This window comes from Aethalodelphis obliquidens, unplaced genomic scaffold (assembly GCF_003676395.1).
Source record: "Aethalodelphis obliquidens isolate GAN/ISIS:26980383/991018 unplaced genomic scaffold, ASM367639v1 scaffold34, whole genome shotgun sequence".
In the NCBI taxonomy this organism is placed as follows: domain Eukaryota; kingdom Metazoa; phylum Chordata; class Mammalia; order Artiodactyla; family Delphinidae; genus Aethalodelphis; species Aethalodelphis obliquidens.
The window spans coordinates 5,058,720-5,071,351 of record NW_020837978.1 but is presented as its reverse complement, the minus strand read 5'-3'; the positions used below and the strand labels follow the sequence as shown (position 1 = coordinate 5,071,351).

The window sequence follows — 12,632 nt, the reverse complement described above, 5'->3', positions numbered from 1 at the left end:
ACCATCTTTAAAAAATCTGCTTTCTCTCCCTTACAACTGTCTCGTGTGTGTGTGTGTGTGTGTGTGTAGACCTCTATCACTCCTTCCTTTGTCAAAAATCTTTTACCATCTTTAAAAAATCTGCTTTCTCTCCCTTACAACTGTCTCGTGTGTGTGTGTGTGTGTGTGTGTGTAGACCTCTATCACTCCTTCCTTTGTCAAAAATCTTTTACCATCTTTAAAAAATCTGCTTTCTCTCCCTTACAACTGTCTCGTGTGTGTGTGTGTGTGTGTGTGTGTGTGTGTGTGTGTGTGTGTGTGTGTGTGTGTAGACCTCTATCACTCCTTCCTTTGTCAAAAATCTTTTATCCAGGCTCAAGTACAAAGTAATAATAACTACCTCAACCTAATTTTTCCCCAAGGAAACAGTGCCTTTATTAAAATGATGGGAATTGTTTGCCCACTTAAATCTTTACCTATTTTATTGAATAATGGAAATTAAAGGGTCCAAAATGATTGCTTGAGATAAAGGATGAAATCATTGCCATTCCTTCGCCCTCCAAACGAACCACTTCAACAGTTATTTCTTGCTCTTAGGCGGCATTCACCAACCTTGCTGCCCATAAGATTGGGGGTGGAGGGGGGGGGTTTGCTTAGGGCGCCGTGGCCAGAGCTGCCGATTTCCGCTCCGGGCCGGCGCCCAGGAATCTGCATTTTAATACCCGCCACCGGTGCTCCCACAACTGCACTGCAAAACAGTCGCCGGGAGAGTCTGGGGCTCGCTTGATGGTGCTGCTGGCTGCAGAGCGGTGAGCCGGCCTGCCCTGCTTGCCCTCGGGAAGCCCTGGACTAGCTTGTGGCAGGACAGCGCACGCGCCACAGCCAGTGGTGTCAGCCTGGACCTGAGTGGCCCCCCTGTCCTTGTACAGAAATGGGGCTGCTTCACTGCCCCCCCGCCGTTGTCTCCTCTCGTGTTGGATGCCTGAGGCCAACTGAAAATGGTGGTGGGACGCAGCCCTGCCCCGGCCCTGGTCCCCAGTGGGTGGGCTCCCCACGGTCGGTGAGCAGGAGACACACGCGGCGCCCACGTGGTGGCCGTGCCTGCGGTGCCACCGCTGGTCCAGTCCCCCGAACCCCGGCCACGAGGCGCCACCGGGACCCTCGGCGATGGCCCGGTCCCTCCCACGGCCTGCAGGAGCCGGACCCAAACCTGTTGCGCGTCTCTGTCCGACCTCTGAACCCAAGCCCGCACCGCCCCCGCTGAGCTGCTCGGTCCGTCCCCGCCCCCAGCCTCGCACGCCCACCCTCCGCCTACACGGGGGCGCCGGTGCCCTGCCCTCACCTGCCCGTCCGGCACCGAGTCTGGGAGCAGCCTCTAACTTTCATAGTTTGGAACTTGGAGAGAAGCTGCGAAACACTGCAAAGGAATTCCCCACACCCTCCGCCTTCACCCAGATCCTCAACTGCTGACTTTCGCTACAGACACACCTGCACGAGACGCGCACCGTCCCTGACCCCTCCCGGGAACAGACAAGCTCTCTGACCGGGGGACGAGCCACACTGCTGCGGTGACTGCCAAGCCACAGGCCACGGCCAGCGCTCAGCACCTGGCCCAGCACCGCCCCCGGCCCGTCCTCCTGCCTCGGGAGCCCGTCCGGGTTCACGTGTTCCGTGCACTTGTCACGTGTCCGTGGTCCCCTTGGGTCTGGACGATTCCTCGGCCTTTCAGGACATGGGCGCCTTGAGGCAGTGCGGGCCTTGTGTGCTGCGTCCTCGTGACTGGGCTCAGGTCACGCCCTTTGTTAGGAGCCACGCGGCAGGGCTCCCGGCCCTTCCTGTCCATCCCTGGGACGTGGGTTCGGACCGCGGGCAAAGGTGGGGCCCTGCGTGCTTTCCCGGCCCCTCCTCCTCGAGGGAAGCTTCCCCACGCCCGGCACCGGGGCTAGGTCAGCGGCCTGGCCCATCACGCCCCGGGCACCGGCCGCCCTGCCCTCCCTCGGGCTCCCAGTCCAGACCTGGCACAGAGCGGGTGCTCCACAAAGGTCCGCTGAGTGAATGAAAGAATGAGTGAGACTCTCTGGGAGCCGCTCTAGGTCCAGAGCAGAGCCCCCCAAACCTCTCCGCACGAGCCTGGGCGCGTTTCTGCTTTACGCCTGGAGCATGGCTACGCTTCGGGCTTCGCTTCATGCCGGATTCTCATAGCATGAAAGTCTGACTAAATCCCAATAACGATTTCTTCTGGGAGTCGCAGAATAGACTAATTTTAGAAAGTGGATCCCAATCCGAGACTTCTCCATTTGTTTCTTCATGGGGGGCGGGGTGGGGGGAAGGGGATTCTCTGGGGCTTTTGTCATTCGCCCCGGCCTCCCTGCGCCCCCGACCCCGCAGGGAGGCCGCCCAGGAGCTGACCGTCTCCCTTTGCTGTTTCAGACGCAGGAAGGGGGAGGCGCACTGATGTCGCCAGCCGCCCCGCAGCGCTGCCACCGCTCGCCACGCGGCGGGGCCCCGCCACCGAGGCTGCTTGCTGCAGAAAGACGCCGGCCCGCTCCTGCACCGCTCTGCTCCTCGTGAAGGCTGGGGCGGCGCTGGCCCCTCGGCTGGCCCCTCGGCGGGCTCTGCGGAGGAGCCACCGCCGGGCTGGCTGGGCAGCAGGGCTCAGCGGCCTCTGCGGAGCAGCTGCTGTGCGGTGTCGTCCTCTGCCCGCGGGAGGATGGGCCACGGTCCCCAGCGGCGAGGACGCGTGAACCCGGGGACCCACGCCGCCGGGTCCTCCGTTTGGCCTGCGCTTCCCCGTCACGGGGACGGTGACCCGGGCAGGATGCCAGCCCGTGATGTGGTGGCTGGAACACACACCTTAGCGGCCGCCGGTGTCAACTAAGGGGATGTTCAGAGACGAGCCGGGCGGGGATGAGTGATGCTTCGTGTGGGCACGCGCCCAGGTGACGGGGCCCTTCCCCCAAGCGGAGGCCCGCGTCTGTGTGTTGGGCTCACAACTGGCTCTTATGCTGACGTGAACTGAGTTGAACTGCACTGAACCGAATTGGATGGAAATAAATTGAACTGAAAGGCTACCCACAAGCATCCACCTCTTGCTGAGTGCCAGGCCCCGGGGGTCAGGGATGCACAGGACCGTCCCTGGTTCCTGCCTTTGCACCAGCCAGGCCGTAACTGTGCGGGAAGAGCATGCCGGGCCGGGGGCGGACTGGGAGGGGGGCACGAGAGGCGTGGGACTGTCGGGGGAGATGCTCTGAGCTGAGCCTGCAATAGCAGAGCAGGGGGGACGTGCAGAGACACACTCGCACGGAGGAAGCGCATCTCAGGGGTGGCCCGTAAACCTCACGTGTGGAATCACCTGGAACATCCCCCAGACCTACAGCAGAGTCTCGGGGAGCTTGGCCCAGGGATCTGCATTTTCAAACAAACTCTACAGGTGGATTCAAAGTTTGAGACTCGCTGAGGGGAGGGGGTGACAGGGGGCCAGGCAGTGCTTTTCAGGGGGTGGGTGCGTCGGGGTCATTCCCGAGCCAAGAGACACTTCAGAGCACGTCGGGCCCCCGAGAGGCTGCTAACTCTCTCCCACACTGCGCCTCCGCCCTGGAGTCTAGGTGTTTGCTTTGCTGATAAGCTCCCCGGTGGGTGAGGCTGCAGCTGGGACACAGGTTTGGAAGATTCCAGCCAGAGCGAAAGAAGCCCCATGGCTCTTCTCAGGCTCTGGGGAGCAGATGGTCGTGATCTTTGGGGCACTCGGATATGACCAGCTGCACCTTCCTTCTCTCCACACCCATCCCAGGTCTCAGGCCCAGGAGCACGGCGCTCAATACAATCACGAAATGCCTGGTGCTCCCGGATCTGAAAGTGAGGCACCCGAGCCACGCTGCCCAGGGGTCCCAGCCGGGCAGGCTGGAGGTCTGAGATCCAGGCGTCGGCAGAGTTGGTTCCTCCCGAGGCCTCCCCCTCCTTGGCGCATAGATGGGCATCTTCTCCCCATGTCCTCACACGGACCGTGCACACACATCCCTGGTGTCTGGGTCCAAACTTCCCCTTCTTATAAGAAGACCAGTCAGATCAGATTAGGGTCACCCTAACTTAATCACCCTTTGAAAGGCCCCTCTCCAAATACGGTCACATTCCGAGGCGCTGGGGGGGACACAATTCAGCCCATAACAGGCAGCATTTCCTTAGCTATGACCCTGATCATATACATGGTTAAGGGCTTTGATTGTCTAAGTACCATCTCTCAAGTTGAAGCTGCCCTTCCTTTCCTCGTGGTCCAATTAGCTTTATCTTCAGATAAACATGTAGCATTGGCAGAAACTTTTAGATTTCTAAGCAGCTTTTTGGTGAGCCTCTAACTCTAGTATCAACACAAAATTAAACCCTGGGTCCAGAGCTTCCCAGCCGACGCCAACCCTGCAGTGTGACAATGCAGAAGGCCTTGCCCAGCACCCCTGGGACTCCAAAGGCAAACCAGGACCCTCATCAGCGAGCGCCCCTCACCCACGCCCTGGGCCTCTGGCGTCTCCCGCCTCCCTCGATGGCTCCTCGCGGACCGCAGAGGAGCCCAGGCCCCGCCAGGCCAGCGCTCGGGTGGGGAGCCACTGTCGGAGGGAGGGACGCGGCGCAGGCTTGGCAGCAGCAGTCCCAGCTGCGATGCCCCCTCCCCGACTCAGGGTCCCCACTGCCTTTCAGAAAATGGAAAGTCTCCAAATGAATAGATGATGGATGACAATTTTGCGTAGCGTGTGGAAGCACCCACAGAGGTTATGTCCGGGAGACTATGAAGCCTTTCCTCTATAATTAGAAGGAGGAGGAAGGCTTTTCCGTCCCCAGCTCCGTGTGACTACGGCTGCCACCGCCCCGGTCACGGCACCCTCGAAGGGCCTCCCTCTCCCCACATGTCCCTGGTACAGAAGCTGAGGGTCTACTCGGTGAAGGCCTCAGGTCTCAGGGAGGCCTGGGGACTATTATTTTAGGTGGCTTCTATGCACTTGAAGCTCTGTAGGTACCTGATGTTTTGGGAAATGGGTACTTAACACCCATTCTGGAGATAAAGACATCAAATCCAGAGAAGCCGAGTCACCGTGGGGCTGGGATTTGAACCCAGGTCTGTCTGGCTCCGAATCCCATCAGCTGTCCCCGTGTCGCCCTCAGGACACTCTAGGCTGGGCAGGTCCAGCCTTCGGCACAGTAGGAAGCTCCGGGGAGCTTTAAAATCTCTCCGCGTGGAGCCCCACCCCCCAGAGACCGTTTAATGGGCCTCAGGTGAGGCCCCATCGCCAGATGGAACAGTCCCCAGGTGACCGTAATGAGCCGCCCAGGGAGAAGCCCGGCCTGCCACGCGCAGCACCTGCGAAGGTCGGAGCCACAGCATATGTCCCCTGCCCCCCCGCCAGTGGGTGGACTCATTCACTGAGAACTCGCATGTCCACGTGGCCCGGGCAGAAGCCCCAGTCCTGGCGCTGACCTGCTTGACGGATGAGACCCAAAACTGTGTCCCAGACAACATGGCCGCAGGACCTGCCCACCCGGGCTCTGTCCCCATCTGCAAAACGCACACCCCAACGTGCAGGCGCCGGGTTGAGGTTTGGAGGGGACACAGGATAACTGCCCCACGCGTCCTCCAGTCTAGCTGAGGAGACACAGCTCAGCTAAACAAAAGAAATGGGGAAAAAGGACAAATACATTCCACCATATAAAAAGAACCAAGCAAGTGCCCAACTGGGGGGTGCCCCATCGGGTGTGTGGGCCCGAGCGACGGTGGGCACAGGGAGGAAGAGACAGGTGTTTGCTATCGAGAGATGGGCTGATTGTGAGCCCTGCCTGATCGCGCGCGCACACACACACACACACACACACACACACACACACACACACACACACACACCACAGCGCCCCCCCCCCCCCCCCCCCCCCCCCCCCCCCGAAGTAGGTTAATCTTTTTGCACGGCCAGAGAGTGCCGTTTCGCGGCTCTGCAGGCACAGGGAGCGTGGTTTCTTTGCCCCAGGGGTAACCCCATAAAGCTGCTTGGAACCCCCTTTCTTCTCTCTCTCCCCCTCCCCAATGACCTCAGTGATCCCCAGAGCTTCAGCTCCTACACAACTCAAATCCGGCTGCAGCGCTCACCTGTCCCCTGAGCTGCAGACGCCCCACCTGGATGCCTGCCCACTGGACGCCCGCAGTGGGCCCCGCAAACTCCCCCTGCTCCTGGCGACAGCCCCATCCCCAAGTCCTCCTCTGCGGAACTTTCCATCCGGGCAGCTCAGGGACAGCCGACTGGCCCTCTGCTCCAATACTGGCATGTGAACCAGAGGTGGGCATGAGGCTCCGGCCAGAACGGGTCACTCCTGGGTCCCTGGTGAAAAGGAGCAGAGGAGTGGCTGAGCTGGGGAACAGGAGGGGGGCGGACGGGGGTCAGAGCGCGGAGAAGGCGGCTCTAGCACCGGCCCTGGGGTGCCTGCACCGCCGAGCGCCAGGAGCCCTCCCGGTGCAGCCACTAACACTGTCCCATGTCTGCATGAGCCGGTCCGAGCTGGCTTCTGTCCCTTTTTGCCATCAAAGGCTCCTCGAACAAGATGAGCCCACGGCCTCCAGGCCCAGCGACCAGCTCCTGGCCGGCCCCCCGGCTGCCGTGGTGGCCGCACCGACCTGCACCCCGGCGCCTCGTCCCCCCGCGGCGCCCGCGCCCCGCTGCACCCCTCCATCCCCCTCCAACCCCCTCACCTGGGTCCGGACGACTTCAGCCATTTCCTCCCTGGGACTCCCGGCTCCGCTCCGCCCTGCGCTCCGCCGCGGGATGTTTCTAGAACCAGCTCTGATCCGACAATCGACCTTCATCGACCCCCTCCTGCCTCCAGGACCGCGCTCTCGACCACAGCTCTAATCCGCGGGCTCACGTGCGCTTCTCGCTGTCCCCGCCAGCGCCCCGGCCCGGGCCACTCAACGGCGTCGTCCCCTCCGAGGGCGACTGGCCTGCGCCTCCGTCCCCCCAGGGCCCCCCCAGACCCCGAGGCAGCGGAGTCTGCACCTCCCTCACCCTGCGGCTTCCTACCAGGCTCCGCAGGCCCCGGGCGCCCGCAGGTGATGCCTGAGCGAAGGAAAGAGGGATCCACCCACCACGTGCCTCCCGGGCCCTCCCCGCCCCGCCCCACCCGCCCCGCCTCGCCCCACCCGCCCCGCCTCGCCCCTCCCAGCCCCGCCCCGCTTCCAGCCTCCCTCCGGGGCTGGAGATCAGCGTGATATCGATGGGAAGCTCACCTCCTGGAAGCCAATCCGCACGCCTTTCTGGCTCCTTTCTTTCTCCCCCAATTAAACAAAATCTTAAAAAACCCTGCGGTATGGGGGGGATGACAAGGTGGAGCACCAAGGACTTGGGGGGAGTGAAACTAGTCTGTCACCTACTGTGATGACGGATCCACGTCGTGGACGTTTGTCCAAACCCACAGGACGTCCGCCACCGAGAGTGAGCCCTCGTGCCAACCGCGGCCTCCGGGGGACAGGGACAGGGGCCGTGCAGGCTCATCCGCTGTAGTGGACGCCCCCCGCCCCGGCGTGCTGCGGGTGTGAGGATGGGGCCGGTGGGGACAGAGAGTAAAACCTTCCTTTCCGTTTTGCTGTAAACCTAAAACTAGTCTTAAGGAAAAAAAAAAAAAAAAAGACAATACGTAACAGGAAAAACTGGCTCGGGTGCAATTCAGTTTCAGTAAAGATGAGGTGCTTCCCTCCTTTCCTGTTCACGCCACGCCTCCACCCACCTCTGCCCACACCCCGCTGCCTCTGCTTCCAGGCTCCACTCCCACTGAGGCTGACGGGCTCCTTGTCCCTTCACTCAGGGTCACCATGTGGGCACCTTTAGCCCCCCCCTTCTCCGGCAGGATCCAAACTCTGGAGAGTCAGCACTTAACCTCAGGGGGAGCAGGGCTGGGCCCTGGTGCTGGTGAGCGGGGAGGGAAAGCAGGTGGGAATGATCTGGAAGATTCCAGAAGGACGTGGGCCAGGCCGCCGGCCCTGCTGCTGCCTGGTAGGGCCCTGAGGCCCAGAGCTGGGAGGACGGCGTCCCGGGGGACAGGGCACAGGCCACCCGGGGCAGATGGTACTGTCACCAGGGGTGGGGCTGGGCTGTGAAGGACACGGCAGGACGGCGGGCAGCTCCCGGCCACTGCGACTGTGCAGAGCCCGGGGAGAAATAAGCGGGCGCTTGAGGCTGGGGGACAGCTGCCAGCGACCCGCGGCCAGTCGGCTGACACACAGCCCTGGGTTCTGGGCCCCTGGGGAGGGGTGGGGGTGCTTAGGCAGGTGTTGCTTAGGCAGCTCTGGGGATGCCTCTAGCCATCTCCCGCCGTCCCGGTGGACGCCGGCTCCCCACCGTTCCCCGGAGGCCGCGGCCCCTTGGTCCTGGGGGAGGCCTGGTCGGGACGCGGGGGGTGTGTACGGTCCGCCCAGGGGCTGCAGTGAGGCCCCGGGCGCCTGGGCGCACCTGCCCCCCGCCAGGGTCCCCGTGCCCGAGGGAGCCCATCTTAAACAGCAAACAAGAAACACCACGGAGGTGGGGAGGAGAGAGAGAGGAAAGGAGAAAGGCTCTCCCTGCGTTTCGAACAAGGCTCCCCCCAACCCCACGTCTTCGTTTTGCTCCGGGTCCCGCAATTGCCGGCCAGCTCTGGCAAAGGGCCAAGCAGGTATCAGAAGACAGGGGCCCGGAGGTCCAGGAGGGAGGCGCCTGCTCCTAGAACTCAGAGCTGCGGTCGGGCCCATGCAGCACTCACGCAGCTTCGCTTCCTGGGCCCGGGCCTGGTTCCGGGGTGCGGTGGGGTCCCTGTGCCGCTACAGGTGGGTGGGTAGCTACACGGGCTGGAGAAGAGGGCAGGCGGGGTGTTGGAAGGAAGGTCCTGGCGCATTTCCTAGATTTCAGAGTTATTCCAGCCCAGACGACGGCCTCGGTGTTCCTGACGGCACAGCCGACGGGCAGGAGCCCGGGACTGTCATTCCTGGGACAGTGGTTTTCGAACTTTCCTGGGCTTCAGAATTCTCTGGGAATTCCCTCCTGAGAAAAATTTCTGAATCAGTAGGTCCGGAATTTTTAACGAGCGACCCAGGAACTCTCTTTAGTGGGCCTGGGTTGTCCACACCGAGGAGCTGAAGGGCCTCCCGTCTTGGTGGTTCTGCCCCGGCAGACGCCTTGTGGAGCAGAGATGAGCCAGACCTGCAGAGCCCTGCCACCCACAGAATCCTGCCCCCTAAGTTCTGGTGTCACTTGCTTTGCAGCAAAGAAGCTGGAACAGTCAGGAATGCACTGAGTAACCTTGGGAACACACGGGCAGCACCCACATCGCATCTGCTTCCACGTCTGAGAAGCAGGTGCTCCCAGTTTTCTGTAACTGCCGTTTCAGTGGACACCGCACAGCATCACAGACCCCCACGGCACCCACCTTCCGTTTTAACATTTTTCTGGTGGGCAATTTCATCCTAACAAGGCCACCCATTAGCCAGCTGACCTGGGCAAGTCATTTCACCCTCGTCTCTGCTCCAAGGCGATAAGGATTTTTTTTTCCTTCCCAGTTCACTGGACGTGGGTAAAGAAGAGAGACAAAACCCACAGGAAAACAAGTTGCAACGTGCCACGTGCTGTATAAACATGTCCGAGAGTGAGGAAGGAATGGAAGTCGGGCCCGACTAAAACAGCAGCATTCAATAAATAAAGACAGCGCTGAGAGGCAAGATGACCGCTTTCACTTTTTTCTCCATATTTTCCTGCAGCTCCCAAATTTTCCAAACTTTTACTTAAAAGAGCCGCCCCCGGCCCTGGACCAAGGCAGGCTGGGGAGCTGCTGCAGCCTCGCTGGCCTCCCTGACTCTTGCGGGCGAGGTGGAGGCTGCCCGCAGCCAGGCAGGTACCTCCCTCCCTCCTTGGGCTGTGGCTTCCTTCCCCGAAAAGCAAAACGGGAAAGGAGTGCCCGCTGGTTTCTTATTTAGGACACTGACTTGGCAGCCGAGAATTGGAGGGGCCTGTTTTGTCATCGTTAAAGAGTAACCTTCAATTTCAAGTTTAAAATAAACCCGGTCCTCTCCCCAGGTCCCAGCCTCCCCAGGAGTTGCTGGTGGAAAGGGGGCCCAGGCGGCCTGGCACCCAGGCGAGGAGCTGGCGGCGGGGCCGTGCGCTGGAGGGCCCTTCTCACTCCTCGGCCGCTTCAAGGAGCCTTTGGAATGTGAGAGTCCGGCACCAATGCAGAAACTCAAGCAGGATTTCTGGGTGGCTTGTGTTCAGGCTGTGGCTGGAGCAGTGCCTGGTGGGAGGAGACGCCAGAAGGACCCAGAATCCACACAGTCCAACACCCGGCCTGGGCTTCGCCTCCCTCCCGCTGAGGTGGGGACCAGACCTTCACACCCTCCCACGCAGGTGCCGACTCGGCAGGTCTGGGAGAGTGACTTTCTTAGTGCTGGATGTCCTGAGACCTGTCAGGTCACTGCGCCCCCTCGTGGCTCCTCTTCCCTTGGACTTGCCTTGATTCCGTATCTTCCTGGTCTAGTCCGTTTGTCTCCCACTGTTACAAACCTTCGTTCCGCAGGGAAAGGAGTCTTCTGTCTTTTTCCTCACTGTGTTCTCCATGCTGAGGACAGTGCCAGGTGCACAGCAGCGGCCCAGGCTACACCTTGTTGAATAAAGGCACCGTCGGGGTAACTGGATCCTGGTAAAAAACAAGCAAAACACCCCCAAAGCTCCATCCAGTTCAAGGCCTTATCCATGTTTTGACAGCTACAAAAGTAAAACTGATTTTTAAACATAAACTCCTTTCATTTCCCCATCTTCTAATAGGGATGGTAAATCACGAAGGGGGTTTCTAACGGGGGCAAGCCGAAGGTGAAGCACGGCCTTGGGGGAGATGGCCCTTGGTTCTCTGGGGTCACCTGTGCTTGACTGGGATTCTTTGAAGAGACAACAGAAGAGAAAACCCAAGCCCACGTGTTTACCTGATAAACGCATGACTCTTGGGACTTCCCTGGTGGTCCAGCGGTTAAGACGTCACCTTCCACTGCAGGGGGTGTGGGTTCGATCCCTGGTCGGGGAGCTAAGATCCCACATGCCTCATGGCCAAAAAAATCAAAACCTAAAACAGAAGCGATATTGTAACAAATTCAATAAAGACTTTAAAAATGGTCCACATCAAAAAAAATCTTAAAAAACAACAAAAAAGGAAGACCGGCGCCCCCACCCCCCCCCCACCGCCCATCATTCTTGATGCTAAGGCTCCTTACGTAACTTGCCATCAGAGCCAAAATACAAACTCTGCCAGAAATGCCCACTCTGCATGTGCCCACGGCCTCCCTCTTCCAGGACAGCTGCCTGGGCGAGAGGATGCCAGCCAGCCTGAGAGTCCTCCCCGTCTGCCCGGGGTCAGCAGAACGGGAGACTCAGCCTGGGGCGGGGGTGGGTGCCTGGGGGTGAGGTGGCCTGGGAGGAAGGCCCGCAGCTCATTCCCCAGGGGGAGGGGGCCCCGGTTGGCTCACAACTCCAAGCACGGGAGGTGACAGGGCAGATGAATTTCATCTCCTCTTCCTAAGTAACAGGCTTATTACTCTTTTGATAAATTCCATCTTTCACCTCCTCTATCCTTCTTCCAGCATCACCCAGACCCCCAGGGGTTGCACCCAACACACGCAGACATTGGTGGGCAGAGGGGCATCTCCCTGGGGTCTGCACCCTGCGTCTTTGGCATCCTATTCCACAGGGGCTGCCCCTTTGCCCTTCACACTGACCACGCGCAGTCCCAGTTCCCTGCCAGCAACGACCCCATCCATGGGGAAGGGGAGGGGCTCTTAAGTGTGCTCCTCGGTGGCTAGCGGCAACCCCACGCCCACGAGGGCTTGTCTCCTGTGAGCTGCTTGTTTATGTTACAACCATTCCTGAGTTATTTGGTTGTTTTATTAACACCGGTCAGGACCCCTCACTGGACCTCACCAAAGCCAGTCTGTCTCCTGGGGCTGCTGTGTGTATGGGGGGCCCGGAGACCTTAAGGGCCAGAGCAATCAACTCTTGTCCTGCTGGCGCTCAGAGCTGTAACAGGGTCAACTCGCTGGAAACATTTTCTGCAATCAGCTCCCCTGAACCCAGGTTCCTCCAGGGCTGCTTTGAGATCCACTCCCAGCTTAGAGGATTCGGGACTTTGCCCTTTTGCTGCTTTACGATGGCTGATCCCCCAAACGTGGGTTCTGACCTGCTGTCCCCCAGCCCTGGGGTCACCGTCCTTTCCACACTCCCCTGTCCAGACTAACTCAGGACTCCTCTGAGTTACAGCAGCTCTCCACCCGGGGACAACTCAATCCCGTGTAACCAGGTTGGAGGAGGAGGAAAGACAAAGTGGATCCCGGGAGCGGATGGCCAGAAACACAGCCCCTGGCGTCAGTGGTCGTGAGCAAGGACCGAGCTGCTGCTGCCGCGGCCCCGGAAGAGACCACCCTGGGGGAGCCAAGATGAGGGCATGAGGCATGGAGATGCCACCCGGGCGAAGGTTCTCATGGGTGCCACGGGTGCCAAGCTGGCGGCGAGCAGGCCTGAGGTTTCCCCCGATGGCCACGGACACCGATGACCCGTCCCCAGCAGGCTGCGGCCTGGGGGTGGGACAAGCTGACAGGATCACAGCAAATCAGAGGACGGGCCATG

At 60.5% G+C, this 12,632-nt stretch overlaps 1 long non-coding RNA gene across 3 annotated transcripts in view; it reads right to left on the bottom strand.

Moving 5' to 3' along the window:
- LOC113631719 (uncharacterized) overlaps window positions 1–7,094 on the bottom strand; it is a 19,745-nt gene extending 12,651 nt beyond the window's left edge. For 2 of the 3 annotated variants that reach the window (XR_003437527.1, XR_003437528.1), the window contains exon 1: window positions 6,701–7,094. This is a non-coding gene — a long non-coding RNA (uncharacterized LOC113631719). The remainder of the gene's footprint in view (window positions 1–6,700) is intronic. The other variant, XR_003437529.1, reaches the window with a different exon arrangement.
- Between the last annotated feature and the right edge of the window lie 5,538 nt (window positions 7,095–12,632).